Raw genomic sequence first — 18,028 nt, forward strand, 5'->3', positions numbered from 1 at the left:
GGAGCTGGTAAAACAGAGCAGACCAAGAACTTCAGGACTCATTATGGAATTCCGGGCGTACCCACCTGACCCCCGTTTATGTGTCATGGCACACCTAATACTATATATCAACACAACCAAAGATTCCCGAGGGAGAGAAAAGGCACTATGGGTCAGCTACAAAAAGCCACATGGTCGGGTGTCATGTCAAACCATCTCTAGATGGCTCAAACAGGTATAGGGAGCTGCAGGAGTGGATACTGATATTTACACATCGCACTCCACCAGGGCAGCATCCACGTCGGCGGCTAACAGAATGGACGTGCCATTGGACCACATCCTGGCAACAGCGGGGTGGTCCATGGAAAGAACTTTCCAAACATTCATCAACAAGCCAATAGTAAAACCTGTTTCATTTGCAGAGAGAATTTTAGACTCTGCAAATATATAATTTAAGCCCGGGGGAGCATTATTTTCTTTGTTATTGTTTCAAATAAATACCATTATTGTTTTATAAACAGATTCATGTTTGATTACGATAACATACTTCCTCCCTTGGATGACTTTGGCAGTGAGTGAAGCATGGACTGTTACATGGTTTGAAATCACAGAGCTTTAAAATCTTCATGTAGTCACTCACGTGACTCCGAAGTAAAATAGTAAGATTAAACGAGAACTTACCAGTTTGAAGTTTGATCTTTATTTTATGAGGAGTTACGATGAGGGATTACGTGCCCTCCGCACCCACCCTCAATTATAAAGGTCAACTGGTATCTTAGTTCTCCTTATCTTTACTATGTTTATTTCAGTTATTGTGTTGTTTCTGTGATTCCACACCGCTGCTTTGAAGTATGTCGCGCATGTGTGCTGGCGGGGTCTTCACGTAATCACTCATTGTAACTCCTCATAAAATAAAGATCAAACTTCAAACTGGTAAGTTCTCGTTTAATCTTACTATTGTTGACAGAATTCTAGATTAATTCCTTGGTAGAATAGTTAACAATTATACACAGTTTGTACAGCACTGCGTTTGCTTTTTTAATTCTGAATGACAAATCCCATGATTTCTTGCATTTATCGAGATACCGAACCCGCTTAGTCTAACAAAACTGCTCATATTCAATGCGCGAATTACCCTTCTTGCCTTTATGAATTGCCTTTATTGCCCTTGCTTCTTGTTAACTTATTGTGTTCCATCCCCAAGAAAACCTAGATCCCCCGGTACTTTACTCATCTACAATTTCTCTCCATTTGGATTATAATGGCAGTTTCTTATTGCGTTCTCAAAGTCCAACTTTGATAGCCATTACTCCTCGCGGATGGGTTGGAGGTAGAGTTTACGCAGTCACGACACACTTGATAGTAAAAAAAGTATCTTCCGAATGTTGTTTCTTGATTAATTAGCCTTTTATTGAACTAGTACATAGCAAATAAATAATCCATCCCTTTCTGTTCTTAATCCCTGTTCCATTCATGTGATATAAATCTGAGGAAGGACATTATTGCCATAGAGGGAGTGCAGAGAAGGTTCACCAGACTGATTCCTGGGATGTCAGGACTGTCTTATGAAGAAAGACTGGATAGACTTGGTTTATACTCTCTAGAATTTAGGAGATTGAGAGGGGATCTTATAGAAATTTACAAAATTCTTAAGGGGTTGGACAGGCTAGATGCAGGAAGATTGCTCCCGATGTTGGGGAAGTCCAGGACAAGGGGTCACAGCTTAAGGATAAGGGGGAAATCCTTTAAAACCGAGATGAGAAGAACATTTTTCACACAGAGAGTGGTGAATCTCTGGAACTCCCTGCCACAGAGGGTAGTCGAGGCCAGTTCATTGGCTATATTTAAGAGGGAGTTAGATGTGGCCCTTGTGGCTAAGGGGATCCGAGGGTATGGAGAGAAGGCAGGTACGGGATACTGAGTTGGATGATCAACCATGATCATATTGAATGGCGGTGCAGGCTCGAAGGGCCGAATGGCCTACTCCTGCACCTAATTTCTATGTTTCTATGTTTCTGTGTTTCATATAAAAGCGTGCCGTCTCATTAACTTGTGTGTGTCGTGATCATGATTCGTGTGTGGTAAAAAACTGTATTCTCACCATCATTCCGAGACCCAACTGACTCCTAATCTATGAGTCTGCGCTAGTCTCCTCTAGAAATAGACATGTCCCTTCTACATATCAAATCCCACCTGCAAAAGTACAGACTGGTAAAAACTAAAATATTAAAAATGACTATACAGGGTTTCCTTTATTGTCATTCAGACCGAAGTCTGAACGAAATTTCATGCCTGCAGTCATACATACATACAATACAATAAAAAAACACAACAATAAACACATATTAACATCCACCACAGTGAGTCCACATAGCACCTTCTCACTGTGATGGAGGCAAAAGTCTTAGGGCTGCAGTCTCTTCCCTCCTCTTCTCTCTCTGCGCTGAGGCGATACCCCACCGGGCGATGTAGCAAACAGTCCCGCGGCTCAAACACCGCGGCCCCGGGGTGGTCGAAGCTGCCGTCCACCAGGTCACCGCCGCCAGAACACCATCCCAGCCACCGGAGCACCGTTCCAGCCCCGAGCCGGATCGCCCTCACGTGAGTACCGTTACCGTCTCAGCCCCGCGCCAGGCCGCCCCGACATGGGCGCCGCTCCTCCCTCGGGCTGGGCCGGGCAGCCCCGACATGGGCGCCGCTTCTCCCTCGGGCCGGGCATCCCCGACATGGGCGCCGCTCCTCCCTCGGGCCGGTCCGCCCCGACATGGGCGCCGCTCCTCCCTTGGGCTGGGCCGTCCAAACATGGGCGCCGCTCCTCCCTCGGGCTGGGAGCGCCGTACCTCCCCGAGCTCGGCCACTCCGACGGGAGCACCGTTCCTCCCTCGTGCTGGCCGCCCTCCCGGGATCGTCACAGCCCCTCACGGAAGCCCTGTTCCAGCCCCGAGCCGGGCCGTCCTCACGAGAGCGAGCCCAGGGTGAGTCCTGGCGGGCTCTGCCTCCTGAGCCTCGAGGTCGCCAGCTCCGCCATTAGGCCTCAGCGCAGACGGAGGCAGAGAAGGGGAATACGACAAAAAAGTCGCATTCCCCCGCAGGGAGAGACAGCAAGCCCCGTTTCAACCCCCCCCCCCCCCCCCCCCCCCCCCCCCCCCCCCCCCAAAACACAAACAAAAAAAACAAAAACTGGACTAGCCAAACGAAATAAACAACACAAAAAAAGCAAAAACAAACGGACTGCAGGTGAGCCGCTGCTGCCAGGGCAGCGCCGCCACTTCCGGTGGTATATAATATACTGACTTAAGCTCAATGGCTCCCTAATTATTCTACGTATATAACAAAGCAATTACTAAAAGACATTAAAAAAGGAACAAAAAAGCTTAACATATACCAAAAAACAAAAGTAACATGCATTATATTTTGCATTCAGACTTCTTTAGCGATTCTTCCATCTTCACCTTCGCCTTCTAGAAGCAGACATATCTTGTTATCAGTCTTACCAAGACATTGTTACTGAAGACGTACTGTACGCACAAAACCTTCTTATCATACTTCATCCTCTCTTAACTTCGATAGGACCGAAATAATTTACCCCATCATCTGTAAATGGAGGATTGCTAGGTTGAATCCTCTCCAGCGGTAACCCCGCCATTTTCTGTTCTCCAACTTTTCCACGCTGTCGCCTACATTCAACACAATTTTTTATTATCTTTCTTGCAGCAGCTTTGATAATCCAATATTTTTACAAAGCTTTGACAACATATAATTTCTTCCTCCATGTCTTATCTTTTCATGGATATGTCATAACAACAATGTTGAAATATGAAAGTCCTTCGATAGAATAATAGGATGCTTACCTTTCTCAGGCATTGCTAGTCTATTCAGGTGACCACCCGCTCTCAGTAGTCCTTCTTCCAATACCGGATCAAGCTTGTACAATTTACTGTCTCTTTTGACACCATGTACTCCAGCTTCTAACATCGATATTTATTTTTTGTATCTTTGTCTTTGACAGAAAGAAATAATCACGTTTTCTGCCTTGAGAAGATCATCAAGGTGTAAACCCTGTCAGCAATATGATGCCTTAAAGACATGCATCTTCTTTTCAACCTTTCCCTTTAGTTTATCGGGATCTTCTTCAAAGATATCTTCAGCAATCTCTTTCCTTTTCCGAGCAAACAGCAATAACTTTGTTTTAGCTTTAAGAACCCAATGCACCACAGTCATCAACTTATCCCATGATGATAAATGGGTAATTAAATCATTTGTTGTGTTCGATGAATCCTTAACAATAACATTCACCATGATGTCTTGTTTAATTTCCGGATCATTAGCATTGATTTCAAATCCCAGTTCATGTTTTGGCCATTCTCTGTCTGGCTTACAGAGAAACTCTGGTCCATTGATCCATCTCCTATTGCTTAAGAAACAATCTGCTGTTAACCCTCTGGAAGCTTCATCCGTAGGATTTTTCTTTGTGTTAACATATTTCCACTGTGATACATTAGTTGCGCCCCTTACAGAAGAGAATCTGTTTGCTACATATGTTAGAAAACGATTATTCTCATTGTTGAAGTACTTAAGCACTGTAGTACTATCAGTCCAGAAGATAGATTTCTCCAGTTGAAGCTGCAGTTCTTTTTGAAGCATTATGTCAACTTTAACAGCTAAGATTGCGGCAGTAAGTTCCATTATGGGAATTGTCATTTGCTTCAATGGTGCCACTCTGCCTTTCCCATTAAGAATGCAACATGTACTTCCTTGTCATCATTTTCCAGTCTTAGATACGAAACAGTATTGTAGCCACTTTCACTGGCATCTGAGAAGTGATGCAGCTGTGCACATCTGATTTGACCAATATTTGTAGGCTTCATGCACCGGTCTACTTTAAATTCCGAGCTCTTGTCGAGATCTGCTAACCATTCTGTCCATCGCTGAGAGAAGGTTTGCGTTATACTCTCATCCCATCCAAGTTTTTTCTCACAGAGATCCTGCAAATTTAACCTGGCTGGCAGTGTAAATGGTGCAACAAAAGGGTCATAAATAGAACCAATCACGGATATGACACCCCTTCTTTGACATGGTCGCTCTTGAATCGAGATTCTGAACTTGAACACATCTGTTTCAACGCACCAGTGTAATCCTAGTGCTCTTTCCATTGGCAGATTGTCTTTGTCCAAATCCAACTCTCTGGTCTCCTTGGCTCTGTTATCTGGTGGAATGGTTTCCAATACAACACGGCTATTGCTGATCCACTTGGTTAGCACAAATCCTCCCTTATTACAAAAAGAAGTCAGATGTTTTACCATTTGTATTGCTTCCTCTTCCGTCTAGCACCCGGTTGCTGAGATTAAGTTTTTTCGCCCATCCACTTACTCAGTGCTAGTTCTGAGTCATGCCAGTTATTCTCTGGCTGTAGATTCGATTTAGCTGCTGTTTCCAGCTAAGGAACTCTTCTTCTGAGATATTCTTGTGCCGCATCTTGAACCCTGACCTTCCAGTGCCTCCTTCTTGTAGGGGTTTTGTTTTTCCCTTTACTCCACAAAAGGATTCCCCTAGGTTCTAGACCTCGGAATTATGGTGGGATATGATAAAAGGTTGAATTGACCAGAGTGTGCCGATGAGAGAAAACAGAAACCAAGATGGACTCAAAGCAAGTCTAAAATTTACAGGCTTTATTAAACAATGAGAAATCGAATCTCACCAACACTACACAATGCGTGGCTAAACTTATGCTTTAAACTAAAACTATGGACGAAAACTATCGGGCACGTCGTAAAACTTACTTTAACACAAGTTACTTGCAAGCATACTCCCCCTTGACCTTTCTCCCCTCAACCTCCTATTTCGGGAAATTCACCAGGTCACCAGGATACTCACAGCGAAGTCGATGCAGGCCCACGAGCTGTCCAGCAGAGCAGGAAGAGCAGGAAGAGAGAGAGAGTTCTGGCTTGACTTCGGCTTTTATACCTGAGCTTCCTTTGAAACCCCCAGGTGGTCCTCTGGATAGAAGGGGTTCTTTTGATGTTTCCCAGTTTCGATCTGGCATGAACAATAGGCTTCCGATGATAAGGGGTTTGCTGATGTCATGATCCCTCAGCCTGATCGTTATCATCCCCGATGGTGATTGTGCTTGTGCTGGCCTGTTTACCACCGTCTGCTGAAGCTTGGTTCCTCCCTTTGTGTATCCAAGAGAATCTCGTTATCTCCGTCTCAGCCTTCCCTGTTCACACCGTTGTGTGATGTCCAAGTCCACAGGCCAGACGGGTTTGATTCTTGATGTGTATTGGAGGGGGTTTTTTCCGTTGCAGCCAGCAAATTTGTCTTTTAAGATATCCATGTGCTTATTCAATTTCTTCCATAATTTTGGAGGATTTGCCCAAATAACTTACATGCCCCTACGACACGTCCAGGCTCGCACGGACCGTGTCGATTGACAAAGTTAGTGGGCAATCCTCCAGCCTCAAGAGCTGTAAACACTCCTGGTGAGAAGGTGAAATTATGTACCCCGAAAGCCCCCTTAATCGCTAAACTAGGCCCTCGAAGCACATTAACTTACACTATACACATTTTACTTTACATCAATCCCACAAACCATACAGTACCCTCACGACCATTCCCTGAAAATGCAGGGATTACAACTTATGTACAAAAACTATTGCACTAGAGTACAGACATTTTACAGTGATGGGGTGTCGTTATGGTGACGTCGGGCGGCTCGATTTACCAGCTGTTGTAATTTGGCCATCCTCCTCCGCCTTTTAAATTTGCAATTAATGCATAGCAAATACACCACAATTATCATCTGGCAGATGATCAGAACATGGGACACGATGCGGACCCATGCTGGTACTATGATCCAGGACTCCAGGTCCCACCAACTTGGAGACTTGATCTCTTCGATCTCCCTGGCGATATCCAGAGTCTTTTGTTCCAGGGAGAAGAAGTGTTTGTGCGACAACTCGACCGCCACCAGCAACTCTTTTAATTTTTCATTCACTGGGGGAATATCATACCCAAAATGGGCAACATAGTCAAATAAGTCAGTTACATTTTCTCGTACCGAGAGGTGAACCGAAGAAGGTTCCGGGATGGGTAATATTCGCTGCTGTGCCACATGGACTTCTGCCCTGGGTTTAAAGCAGAAGCTGCTGTGCGGTATCGGGCACCACAGCTGTGATCCGTGCTGATACCGCTGGGCACTTGTGGTGACACAGTACGTCCCACTGCCTATATACGCCACCTGTGGAGGGACATGGTCTGCCGCCATCGCCTCCATGGTGCAGTTTATAGGCTGTGCCCCAACAGTCCTGAACCCACACTGAGGCCTAGCCTCAGCGCCCATGTGCTGGGGACACAGGATTACCTGTGCTCCCCGGCTCCGACAACCCAAAAGGTCAATGCCTGTCACAGCTTGCTCCCTCACTATGACATAGGGCGGGACCTTCCCGTAGCGAATATGCACCCCCCCACGAACAACTCCCACGTTCTCCACTCGGTACAGAGGAGCTGGTCGTGCCGAGGTTCCCATTACCGGGATTTGTACGACCACTCCCATTATGGTGTGATTGGATTTTCCGCAATCCACCGGTACCGGGTAGGCCTCGGAGGCCACACGAAGCTGACAAGGACTCAAAGTGCTGTTATAAGGGTGTAGCGCTGCTAGGTGCTGGTTGCTTATCCAGGAGGGGACCCGACCTTGCCTCAGGTCTTCCAGGTTGCTCCTCCCCTCCCCCAACAACCACGCACCATACAGCCCACACACCTCATTCTGTGCAGCCTGATCGGACGCATTCCGGTCCTCTTTAATCAAAGCGTTTATCGTTTTTGCATGTGTCTCCAATTGTGCTATGATTTCTTTTAGATGTAGAGTCATTGCCACCTCTTCGTGCAGTCCCGATCCTACCACCGCATTTTCCTCCCCCAGAACCTTTCTTAACTGGCCCTTCAACTGATTGATCTGCAAGGCCAGTTCTACGTTGTCCATGCTATTAATAATAGATGTCCCCGTGTTAAATGCTGTAAACCCGTCATTAACCACCCCTCGCCTTTGCCTACCGGACCCCAAAGTGAAATCCCCTCCCCCGCGGTACATCTCCTCTATGTCTATGTCCCCGAAATCCAGGTTGTGGAATTTCTGGAACATGTCTTTTTAATTCCGTCTCGCGGGGGCACCATGCGGGTAACCGCACTTCAGACAAATACGATGGACTCCTCCGTGACCCCGCGACGTGCCACGCACATCCGGAGGCACATCGTTGCCATCATCCATACGGCGGGGCTACTTATCTGGAAAACAAAGCAAAACACCTCCTTGCCTCCACAGACCTATCCGCCTAAAATGGCATTTGGGGTTTTGATTTGTCTGTTGTGGTCTACTTTTCCACAGCACCTCCCTTTGATCCCGTACTGTCTGTCCCTGTACTCCCCTGTAGCTATACAAAACCTTATATCTAATTACCAAACACTACATCTACTTACACACAAACCAATGCTATATACAACGCCACCCGTCTCCGGGTGGCCAACTCATAACTGGTCCCCGTCACGCTGGGGCCACCCCTCTGGTGGGCCCTCCCGTGCAGGCCAGAACTCCTCCTGTCGAGGGGCCTGACTGCCCCTCACCTCCCTTTGCACTACGGGGTTTTGAGTTACCCCTACGTTCCCTGTGGAGACTGGGCTCCCTCCAGCCGCACTCCGTAGTGCCCTGTTTCGGCCACTCTCCTTCCCGGCCCTCCTGTGGCCGGCCCCAGCCCTAGGTTTAATTAGGGATGGGGACCACCTTACTGGGGGTTTAGGGACCCTGTCACTCCTACGTCTGACCGGGGGTTCCCACACCAGAGGTGATACCTCCATCTCCTCTGCTTCTGCTAGTTCTGCCTCTCTTAGGCAGTCTACGGTACCTGCCTGCGGAGGGCTGGAGTCAGCCTCCTTCTCCGCTGCTTCTGCTAGTTCTGCCTCTCTTAGGCAGTCTACGGTACCTGCCTGTGGAGGGCTGGAGTCAGCCTCCTTCTCCGCTGCTTCCAGTCCTCGCCCTGGAACACAGCCGGCTACTTCAGGCTGACTACCTGTGGACTCGCCTGGCTCCCCTACGGTTTCCACATCAACCCGGGTCTGTTCCTGATCCTGTTCTCTGACATGTACCCCTTTCTTACTTTTCCCTGCCCTTGTGGGGTCAAACAATTTACACTGGTTGATGTGGAACCATTTGACTCTACGGGGAAGCTGAATGGCATACACCATGGGACTGGCTTTGTCCACTATGTTGTATGGGCCCGCATACAAGGGTTCAAACACCCCTACCCTAGCATATCTCCTGACCATTACCTGGTCTCCCACTGCCCACTCGCAATGCCTGCGAGGCTCCAGCAGTAGCTTGTTTCTTTGGTGCTGGGCCCCCATGTTTCTGGCTGCCTGCCAGTGAACCTGTCTAAGTTGTTCAAATAGCCTCTTGGCAAACTTGTCCCGGTTCACTTCCCTGAGCTGTCCCTCTGTTAGGGCTGGGACCATAATGTGCATTGGCGTTCTCATGACCCGACCCGTCATAAGCTCATGGGGAGAGTACCCCGTACTCCTGGACTGGCTGGCCCGAATCCCCATAAGGACCAGGGGTAAAACCTCCACCCACCGGTTGGGTGAGTCCCCTGTTTCCTTCCTTATCCTTTCCTTTATTGTCCGGTTCAACCGCTCTACCGGACCTGAGGACTGGGGGTGGTAGGCCACATGCCACTTGGCCTTGATGCCCAGTATTCTAAGGGTGGACTGCATGACCTGTCCCGTGAAATGGCTCCCCTGATCTGACTCCACGAACTGTGGGAGTCCCCACCTGGTGAACACCTCCCTAACCAGGATTTTTGCCGTACCCATAGCGGTGGCTGCTCTGCAAGGGAAGGCCTCTACCCATTTTGAGAACACATCCACAAGGACTAAGCAGTACTTGTAACCCCCTTGAGCGGTTGGAAGGGGTCCGATGTAGTCGATTTGAATCGACTGCCATGGCCCCTCCACCCTCCCGATGTGTCCCATGGAAACCTTCCTTTTCTGGGGGTCTGGGTTGTTTGCTGCGCAAACCAGACAGCTTGCACAAAAGTCGCGAACATCTTCCCTGAGCCCTGGCCACCATCCTGCCATCTCTACTCGCTGCCATGTGGTCTCTGGCCCAGGGTGACCTGCCCCTGGACCCTCATGGGCTAGTTTTAAAAATTCCCTTCTGTACAGGGAAGGCACTACCCACTTATCTCCCTTGAATAACATGCCTTCCTTCACTGACATGTCTTTACCCCCATACGGTCCCTCTGTTTTCTCCTGCCTGCAAATGGCTGCTGAGGCAGCCTTTAAAATAGGGTCTTGTGCCTGGACCGTGGTCAGGTCCGGAGCCAAAACCACTCCCGCACTCTCCTTTTCACGAGGCTGCTCCCTGGCTGCAGCTACCTGTCCTTCCTGATAGGGGTCCCATGCTTTCCCACTCCTGGCTCCTTCCCTGGCCAAGCCATCCGCCCTCTGATTTCCCTTTCCCCGTGGCTCCGTTTTGGAATGGGCCTTCACCTTATGGATATATCTATCCCCGCCCTTCCCTACGGCTGCTACAATCCTCTCTAATAGTGGTTTAGTGGTCAGGGGCTTCCCGTCTGATGAGGTGTACCCTCGGCGGGACCAGATGGCCAAATATTCCGTGCAGGAATTGCATGTGAACATGCTGTCTGAACATATGGTGTATGGAGTGGGGAAACGCTTGGGATGGGTCACCACGTACATTACCGCCGCCAGCTCTGCCTGCTGGGCGCTTAACGTATGTGGGAGTTTAAGAGCTAGGGCTATCTCTGCCTCGGGGTCCCAGATCCCACAGCCCGTGAGCCGTATGCCCTCGGACACGAAACTGGACCCGTCCACGTATATTTCCCTACCCGTGGGATGTAACCCTGCTCTAAGCCCAAAGTCCACCTCCCATACCCCTTCCACCGAGCAATGGTGTGGCTCCCCTGGGTACACCAAATTGGCTGCGAGCTTGGGCTCACATAGCCTCTCAACCCGTAAGGCCATTTGGGAAAGGAGAAGGGTCCAGCGAGTGATCCTCGCACTGCTAACGGTCCCATCCTTAATCCGACCGTCCAGCAGCATCTGGGTTGGGGTATGGTGGGTCAGGAGGGTTATGGGGGACATTCTTATGAAGACCTGTACCTTCTTCACTGCCCAGTATGTGGCTAGCAGGTGCCGCTCACAGTTTGAATAGGACCTTTCTACCTCTGTGAGGACTCTGGAGGAATACACCACTGGCCTTAACTTGCCGTGCCGTTCCTGGAGGAGCACTGCGCTCAGGCCATCGCTGCTTGCGGCTACCTCCAGGAAAAATTCCTCCCTGTAGTCAATGGCTCCCAGAGCTGGGGCCTTTTGCAGGTCCCGCTTCAAATGGACGAATGCCGACTCGCACTGCTCATCCCACTCCCACTCTACCCCTTTGCGTAGCAGCCGGTGCAGAGGTGTTGCGGTCGCGGCATAGTCCTCTATAAAGTCTCGGCAGTAGCCCGTGACTCCCAGAAATGATCTTACCCCCCCCACGTCCATTGGGACTGGGAGTTCCTGCACTGCCTGCCTTCTTGCTGTATCGATACCCCTTTCTCCGGCCCTAAGGGTCAGTCCCAAGAACTTTACCTCTTGTAACCCTATCTGTGCCTTCTTGGGGTTTATTTTTAAACCGCTCTTACAGAGCAGCTTCAGCAGTTCATTTACTAGGGGCCCATGTTCCTCACTGGTGTCTGTGAATAGCAAAATATCGTCCACATACTGGACGATCTTGTGGGGCTCACTAAATTCCTTTAAACATTCCGCCATACATTGGTGGAAAATGCTGGGGCTATTGTGGAACCCTTGGGGAAGACAGTTCCACGTGTACTGCTGCCCCTTGAATGTAAAAGCAAATTTGTACTGGTCTTCCTTCCTGACTGGGATAGACCAGAAACCGTTCGAGATGTCTAGCACCGTAAATACAGATGCAGACGCTGGAATTTCTGCTAATAGGTCTGCTACAGCTGCCACAGTTGGTGCGCAAGCCGGAATATTCTTATTCAGGACCCTATAATCTACCGTGGCCCTCCAGGAATTGTCTGGCTTCCGTACAGGCCAGAGCGGTGAGTTCACGTGGGTGGCTATGGGCCTCAAAACGCTTTGCTTAACCAGTGAACTCAAGGCGACTTCTAAGTCAGCCTCCGCTTCTCGGGGAAAACTATACTGTTTCTGCGGTCGGGACATGGGATCCCCGTCTATCCTGACCTCTGTTCCTGTGACCCTTCCACAGTCGTGCTTGTGAGTAGCGAATGCGGCCAAATTTCGCTTAACATGGCCTCGATACTCTGTCGGGGTCTGCCTCACTAGGACCTCTAGATCGTACCCCTCTCTGGGCTTCACGACACACAGAGCCCCTCTCTCTGATGCCCTCTCGATGACCATTAACTCCTTCTCTCTCTCAGCCCCTTCTCCTGCTATGCCCCACAAACAGTGGTTCCTCAGGTCCACCAGGACCTGGTGGGCCACTATAAAGTCGGCGCCTAGTATCCCCTTTCCCTCCTGCTCCCAACTCATCAGGATGCATTTCCACTGCGCCTGGAGTGCTCCTAATTGAATGGACAAGGGAACAGAGAAAAACCCCGTCTTCTCATTTCCCGTAAAACCGACAAGACTATAGGGTACCCCACTAGATAGAGGGGATGTACGGGGATTGTCCATGTGGACAATAGTACTGGAAGCACCTGTGTCCAGCAGGTAACTCCCGACCACATCCTGGACCTCCATCTTGACCCAGGGTCTCCCACATGGGCCATACTCTAATGGGCATAGGAATGTGGGCTGTTTCGCTGGAAGTCATAAAGGTGCCGGGGGTGCGGATATGGGCGTGCCCTGGCCTGTTGCCATGGCTACCTGTCCGGATCCTCCCGCCTTTGACTGCAAATAGGTAATTAGATCTCTTACATCTATTGTTACCTCCGGGGCTGGGTTGGCCGTTACCGGGGTCCTATCCCCCACTGCTCTACTTGGGTTTCTGCACTCCCTCTTGTAATGCCCGGGCTTCCCACACCCATAGCACACCGGCCTCATCTCGGAAGAGGTCTGGCTGCCTTCCTGTTTCCACTGCCTCCTTTTGGGGGGTGCCGGTACTATTTCGTGCACCTTGCCCTTAAAGGGCTTCTCCTCACTTCTCTCTCCATTGCGGTATGCAAGGGTGAGTTTCCTGATCACCTCCGCCTCGTTAAGGTTTGGGTCAGCTGGGTCGAACCAGTGCTCGGCCTTTGCCCTAACTCGCGGGAGGCAATTCGCCACCAGAGTCTTCAGCCAGTGAGCTGTTCTCCCATCTAAATTCTGCCTATCTAAAGGCATCCCACACGCTCCCTCATACACTGCCCACAGCCTGTCTGCGAACATGTCCGGGGACTCAGCTACCTGCTGCTCCGTCTCCCCCACCCTGGTGAAAGGACTACCCTGATTCAACCCCATGGCCTCCAGAACCGCTGTCTGTGCCGCTACCCATGTTTCAGGTCTTCCCCCTTCCCTGGAGGTCACCGCCTTGCATAGGTATGAATCTAGGGTCATCAGTAGCAGCTTTACCCGTTCTTCCTCATCGCAATCGTTTATGTCGGCTGCCTGCTGCACCTCCATAAAATGCAATGACGGGTCTCCTGCCCTGGTTAACTTGGGAACCTGAGCCACCATCCCCCTCAGCACATGTGCCCCATGGGGAATGATGATATCACTCTCTATGGGCCCCCTATCTGCCTGCCCTACCGGGGGACCATATTTCCTTTGCCGTGCCGGGCACATCTGCCCTACTCTGGGCTGTTGCCCCTTTACCCCTGGCTCTCCCACCATGATCGGTAACCCCACCACCTCGTGGTGTGCTACACATGGCGCGGAAGCCGCTAACTGAGGGTGCTCTCCCGCCCCTCCTTGGGCCTGTCCCTCCCCGGACAACCCGAACCCCACCTGCCGACCCGGACCTATCCCCGGCGCCTCAGGAGGCGGTCTATTCCCCTTTGCCACTGGGGAATCATCTGCTGAGGGAAGCCCTCTGCCCCCGGGGGACCCCCCTGGTCCTACCAGGTGAACCCGTCCCCTAGTCTTGGACAGAGTCTCCTCCAGCTGCGCTATCCTCGCCTGGCAAGGCCCGTGATCACTATTGCCTAGCTCGCTACGGGCCACCCTGTATGCTGCTTGTATATCCTGGAACTTTCCCTCCAGCTCCCTGCACTTCTGTGTACTCTGAGCCAGGAGTTCCTGGGCGTTCCTTTCCCTCTCCTTTGCCTCTACCACCTGGCATTGGAGGAATTCCTGGGCATTTCTGTGGGACTCCCTCGCCTGCAAGATACACTGCCTGGCTTTACTGCATTCCTCAGATAGCCCTTCCCCTTCTCTAGCGCTTTCTTCAGCGCTGGCCCTAGCTTCTCTCTGTTGCTCTTCCAGTCTATCTATCTGTCTCTGCATATTGGCTACCTGCTGTGATAGGCACGCTAGCCAAACTGCCTTTTCCTGCCCTTTATTATACAGTTTGCTTTCCGTCCATTGAGCTGCAGCTTCTGCGGGCTGCTCAGCTCTCAACAGTGCTATCACCCATTGTTTGGTGAGATTGATCTTTTTAAACAGATAAGAGGAGATTCTCTCCTCCATCTTGCTACGTTCTCTCACCCCCTCTGACAAATCACATATCCCAAACCACCGAGGTCCTGCCATGGTCGCCATTCTGTAGGGGTTTTGTTTTTCCCTTTACTCCACAAAAGGATTCCCCTAGGTTCTAGACCTCGGAATTATGGTGGGATATGATAAAAGGTTGAATTGACCAGAGTGTGCCGATGAGAGAAAACAGAAACCAAGATGGACTCAAAGCAAGTCTAAAATTTACAGGCTTTATTAAACAATGAGAAATCGAATCTCACCAACACTACACAATGCGTGGCTAAACTTATGCTTTAAACTAAAACTATGGACGAAAACTATCGGGCACGTCGTAAAACTTACTTTAACACAAGTTACTTGCAAGCATACTCCCCCTTGACCTTTCTCCCCTCAACCTCCTATTTCGGGAAATTCACCAGGTCACCAGGATACTCACAGCGAAGTCGATGCAGGCCCACGAGCTGTCCAGCAGAGCAGGAAGAGCAGGAAGAGAGAGAGAGTTCTGGCTTGACTTCGGCTTTTATACCTGAGCTTCCTTTGAAACCCCCAGGTGGTCCTCTGGATAGAAGGGGTTCTTTTGATGTTTCCCAGTTTCGATCTGGCATGAACAATAGGCTTCCGATGATAAGGGGTTTGCTGATGTCATGATCCCTCAGCCTGATCGTTATCATCCCCGATGGTGATTGTGCTTGTGCTGGCCTGTTTACCACCGTCTGCTGAGGCTTGGTTCCTCCCTTTGTGTATCCAAGAGAATCTCGTTATCTCCGTCTCAGCCTTTCCTGTTCACACCGTTGTGTGATGTCCAAGTCCACAGGCCAGACGGGTTTGATTCTTGATGTGTATTGGGGGGGTTTTTCCGTTGCAGCCAGCAAATTTGTCTTTTAAGATATCCATGTGCTTATTCAATTTCTTCCATAATTTTGGAGGATTTGCCCAAATAACTTACATTCTTCGTCTTGCCAACTGCCAACTTCGTGGCTATCTTCAGCAAACAATCTTTTCTGCTTCTATAAAACAATCATTATTTTCAAAGTTGTATTGGCTTATTTGCCAGTGTCTGTTGTGAATAGTCGTTAGCTGGGCACGCTGCATCTCCTCGGAATCCAAAACATAAATTAAAACTGAGCTTTTCAAGGTCAACAACTCGCAGCTATCTTCAAGTTAGCATAAGCAAGCTTCTGACTGCATTCTTTACTTCTGCAGAAAATTTTCACAGGCTATTAAACTTTAAACTTCTGGAAGCTTTCAAATATGACAAAATTGTCGATCAACTCACGGCGCGCTCGGTCAAATAAGTCTTCAATCTTCTTCTAATGACCCAGGCTGCAACGTGTCAGTTGCCTGCGACCAACATATTCTTTGATCCAGGATTTAAGCTCTAATCTCTGGCAGATATTCAGCTTCTTCTTCAGTTCCACTGTTGAATCAGTCTTTGGCTTACAACCTCCTGGTAGTAACACAGTTTTTTACTTATTATAATGGCATTTTCTTATTACGCTCTCGAAGTCCAACTTTGATAGCCCTTACTCCTCGTGGATGGGTTGGAGGTATAGGTTACGCACTCACGACACACTTAAGGGTCTGTCCCACTTACGTGACTTTTACGGCGACTGCCGGAATCCGACATAGGTCGTTACAGGTCGCCGAAACTTTTCAACATGTTGAAAATCCAGTGGCGACCAGAACAAAGTACGACTCTTTGAGCGACTACTCACGACCATACACCCTTCACCCCGCGACATGTCGCCAAGGTGTCGCCTGTATGGTCATGGGTAGTCTAGTCACCCAAAGAGTCGTAGCGTCTTTCTGGTTGCCGCTGAATTTTCAACATGTTGAAAATTTTCGGCGACCTATGACGGGTGCCGGCAGTTGCTGAAAAAGTCGCATAAGTGGGACAGGCCCTTTAAGATAGTAAAAACAAATCTTCCAATCATTGTTACTTGATTAACTAGTCTTTTATTGTTGTACATAGCAAGGAAAGAATCCATCACTTCCCGTTCTTAATCGCTGTTCCATTCTTGTCATATAAATCAAATGAACGTTTCTTCTTATAAAAGTATGTCGTTTCATTAAATTGTGTGTGTCGTGATCATGATTCGTGGGTGGTAAAAACTGTATTCTCACCATCCTTTCGAGACTCAACTGACTCCTAATCTATGAGCCTGCGTTAGTCTCCTCTAGAAACAGACACACCCCTTCTACATATCAAATCCCACCTACAAAAGTACAGACTGATAAAACCTAAAATATTAAAAATGACTATAATATACTGACTTAAGCTTAATGGCTCCTACATGGATAATCCTTTGCATTCTGGTGTCAAACTACACAATCTCACATCTTCGCACATTGAATTCTATTTGCCATGATTTTGACCTTTCACTTAACCTATCCACTATCCTGTTGTAGAGTCTGAATATCCGTATTGCAACATGCCCATTCGCCTATTTTAGTGCCATCAGCAAACCTGGATATCTTGCACTCTGCCCCCTCCTCCAGATCTTTAATATACACTGTAAGTAATTGAGGGGCAAGAATTGATTCCTGGGGCACTTCAGTACTTAAGTAGCTGCTCTTATTCCAAATCTCTTTTCTATATGATAACCATTCTTTAATTCATGTTAACCCACATCCCTTTGTGTCTGAAGAAGGGGTTCGACCCGAAACGTTGCCTATTTCCTTCGCTCCATAGATGCTGCCTCACCCGCTGAGTTTCTCCAGCATTTTTGTCATCCCTCAATACCATGAGCTTTTACATTATGCTCCAACGTTTAGTTTTATTTATCTGAGAAAAAAAATTAAATCCCGCAAATGACAATCAAGGTGAAATTGAGTTTAGATTTGTTTAGTTCAGATACAGTGCCTTGGCCCACCGAGTCCACGCTGACTAGTGATCCCTGCACATTAACACTGTCCTACACACACTAGGGACAATTTACCAAGCCAATTAACCACAAAATCTACGTTTTTGGAATGTGGGGGGAAACCGGAGAAAACCCACGCAGGTCACGGGGAGAAGGTGCAAATTCTGTACAGACAAGTACCCGTAGTCAGAATCGAACCCAGGTCTCTGAAGCTGTAAGGCAGCAACTCTATCGCTGTGCCCCCGTTGAGTTAAGACATGAATATTTCACTGGAAAGCAAACATCCATCCATATTTGGCCTGATTTGGCCCCTATACAATTTCAGTCCTACACCAACACATTTGATGCTTAACCTCGCCAAATATCCTAACAAGCTTTAAAAATGCTATAGGAAGCTATTTCTGGAACACCCCGTTGTACTAGCACAGAGCAGAGAGGAAGCATCAGTTCATTACCATCTGTGCAAAGGCAATTATAGTGGTCAACAGATGCCAGCGAGAAATAACTGGCCTGTTAACTTACCATCTGTAGTT

General features: G+C 48.8%; 1 protein-coding gene across 1 annotated transcript in view; it reads left to right on the forward strand.

The window, feature by feature from the left end:
• crocc2 (ciliary rootlet coiled-coil, rootletin family member 2) overlaps positions 1-18,028 on the forward strand; it is a 241,308-nt gene that overhangs the window by 13,791 nt on the left and 209,489 nt on the right. The gene's annotated exons all lie outside the window — the stretch shown is intronic.

Source organism: Amblyraja radiata, chromosome 13 (genome assembly GCF_010909765.2).
Source record: "Amblyraja radiata isolate CabotCenter1 chromosome 13, sAmbRad1.1.pri, whole genome shotgun sequence".
Classification (NCBI taxonomy): domain Eukaryota; kingdom Metazoa; phylum Chordata; class Chondrichthyes; order Rajiformes; family Rajidae; genus Amblyraja; species Amblyraja radiata.